Here is a 3,003-nt window from a genome sequence, read left to right on the forward strand (position 1 = left end):
AACAACAATGCCACCAGAGCTCCTTTTATTGATGGACAGAGGATTATAAAAGAGACTAGTGTGGATGCTGGTGTAGCACAGTAGATCGGAGTGGACTGCTAACCATAACATCTGTGGTTCAAACCCACCAGCTGCTCCTCAAAACCCTTATACAGACTTGCTAAGAGTCGGCACCAACTTGACGGCACTTAACAGGAACAACAATCTGGATGCAGGGATGACAGAGAACTTCAAGCTATGACTACCACAAATCCTGAAAACCTCCTATATGCAATTTTTCATTTTTCCTGAGTGCTTGGGTAGCTAAAAAGTGAGAACTGGCAGCAATTTTGTCTTCTTTCTACCCCTGTCTCTCAGCATCTCTCTGCTTTCCTAAGGGACACTGACTGTTGAATTTCATGTAATTTTTATATTGCCCAGAATACACTGCTTCACCTTCTTTTGGGTCTCCCTTTCAAAGGTTTTCAACCACTGCCACACTCCCACCCTACCCCACCCCCACCCAGCTTAACATGTTTCCTTCTATTGTGAAAAGAAAATTCCATGAATGCAGATGTTGAAACTCATGAAAATTTTCCCCCCAAGGTGCTTACCTAAAATGAGCTTTTAGATTGGAATGCTAAGAGGGCATCAAAAGAATCTCAATCGCATTAGAGAAGATAAGCAGTTATCAGAAAGTTGACAGATTGGGTGAGTAAGCTATTTTATGAATGTTTCAATATCAAGTATTCAAGGAGCTTAACAAACTGGGTCTGGTTTCCCAAATCCAATTGATTTTTTTTCTACCAGTTGCAGCCCAAACAGGTTTTGATTTTAAATCATTAAAGAACCTAGACAATCTCTCTACTTTGTTCCCAAATCATCCAGTATAAACCCCACACGAATTGAAGCAGCAACCATTTTCTAAAATGTGAATGTGGAACAACAAAAAAAATGTTATTTGGGTGTATATTTCCAAGATGCAAGCTGCCACTTTTGAAAGTTAAATTTCAAAGCAAATTGAGAGTCACTAGAAACCACATCCTAAAGTAAAAAGCAGATTTAAAAAATTATATTCCCCCCTAACCCCCCCAACACCCCGTTGCGGTAGAAATATTTGTAAACATTCACCCAATTCACAAGAAAAAGTTAATTACATACATATGAACTTTTACCAGTCAGAAGCTTTTTTTACAGAGACAAGTCAATAACATTGATTATGTATATTATGTGCCTTGTAGATTTCTTGAAATTCACAACCGCCCCCAAAGCATACTAATCGTTTTGAAATCATCTTTTTCTCTGACTAAAGACGTGCTCTGGATTTGAAAAAGCCCATTCATTGAGAAAGTTGTAATATTCATTATAATTAAAAAAAGAAAATGACAAGGATTTAAAAAGCCAGATGCTGACCCGGTGAGAAAGTGTTTAGCAGGATCTGTGGACAGAGAATGGGTTAGGGGAGGGGGGAAAGCGGTTTTCTCTCTGCCTGCAGAGACCCTATTACAAGTGGAGAACTGGCAGAAAAACACTGACTCCAATTATAAACCAAGAAGGAAATCCCTTGAAGCCCTCCAAGCATCCATCTTCTCAGGCCAAATTGTATTCTGGCTCCTCCGCCCCTCACCCCACCCCCTCCTGCATTTCCATAAACAGTATGACTATAGGTGGAGCCCCTTGGACAGCAAATAAAGACAGAGGGCTAAGTACATTTGCTTCCCAGCAATTATTTTTGTGAGGTCACCGAGTTAAGCATTAAAAGAATACAACTACAGAGGGAGGTCTTCGGTAACTGTATGATTTGCGCTACAAAACTGACAAAAGAACTCAGCCCTTCCTTTCCTTTCAGGCCAACAGAAAACACTGATCACGGAAGCTTTGTTCCCTAAATTCATCTATGAGAGATCTTTCACATGAACGCGCCTGCTTGACAGCTAATCCCCCTCCTGCACTCAGCTTCCCAAAGAATTTCCATTTGGGCGGTTGGTCTGAGTCTACACCTGCAAATTATCAGGATAATTATGATCTTAAAAATTTTTTTTAGAGAAATAAAAGAAGGGAGGGAGGGAAAGGAGAAAGAGAGAGAAATGCACCCAGGCTTTTACTATGTACCTCAGAGGTTAGCACACATTTGCTGTCAAAAACCAGATAGTGAATATATTCAGCTTTTGGAGTTTCTATGGTGACTAGTCAAGTATGAAAGTAGCCACAGACAATATGATGGGTGCAGTTGGGTTCCAAGAAAGCTTTTCTTATGGATGTGGAAATCTGAATTTCCTAAGACTTTCACATGTCATCAAATATTCTTCTTTTGATTGTTTCTCAACCTTTGACAAATGTAAAAGCCATTCTTTGCTCATGGGCAGATTTGTTCTTTACACTATAGGTCATTGTTAGTGGCCTGAGAGTCTGAAATGCTGCTGGTTTTACACTATCTTCATGACTGTCCCTGTCACTGAAGGCCTCCATCTTTGTGGACTTTCCACTTTACCAACCACAACGCATCCTTTTCTAATGATTGGCTTTTCTGACATGTCCAAACTAAGCAAGCCAAAATCTCACCATTTTTGCTTCTATGAAGCATTTTGTATAAGATTGATGTGCAATCCAACGACACTAAGCAACAGTACAGCATATTGTACAGTTCTGATGTGGTGCTGTAGGATAATCATTGAACTGCTAACTACAACCACAATGTTGTCGGGTCCAAGTCAGCACTTAGTCTTTGGAAACTCTACACAAGTTCCCTTTGAGTTAGAACCTACTCAACAGCACTTAACAACAACAACAAATAATATATTCAGTATTCTTCATCAATACCACAATTCGAATGCATTGATTTTTTTTTTTTTTTTAACATACAAACCCAAAATAGACTGTAATCTCTCAATTTTCATATTGGTCGCATGTTGAAATAATTATGTTTTTAGGTATACTGACTTGAATAAAATAGATTGTTACATTTAATTCTATCTTCTTTTTCATTGTCCAACTTTCACATGCATATGAGACTTGGGTCAGGTG

The sequence above is a fragment of the Chrysochloris asiatica genome, unplaced genomic scaffold, assembly GCF_000296735.1.
Source record: "Chrysochloris asiatica unplaced genomic scaffold, ChrAsi1.0 scaffold00023, whole genome shotgun sequence".
NCBI classification, from domain to species: Eukaryota; Metazoa; Chordata; class Mammalia; order Afrosoricida; family Chrysochloridae; genus Chrysochloris; species Chrysochloris asiatica.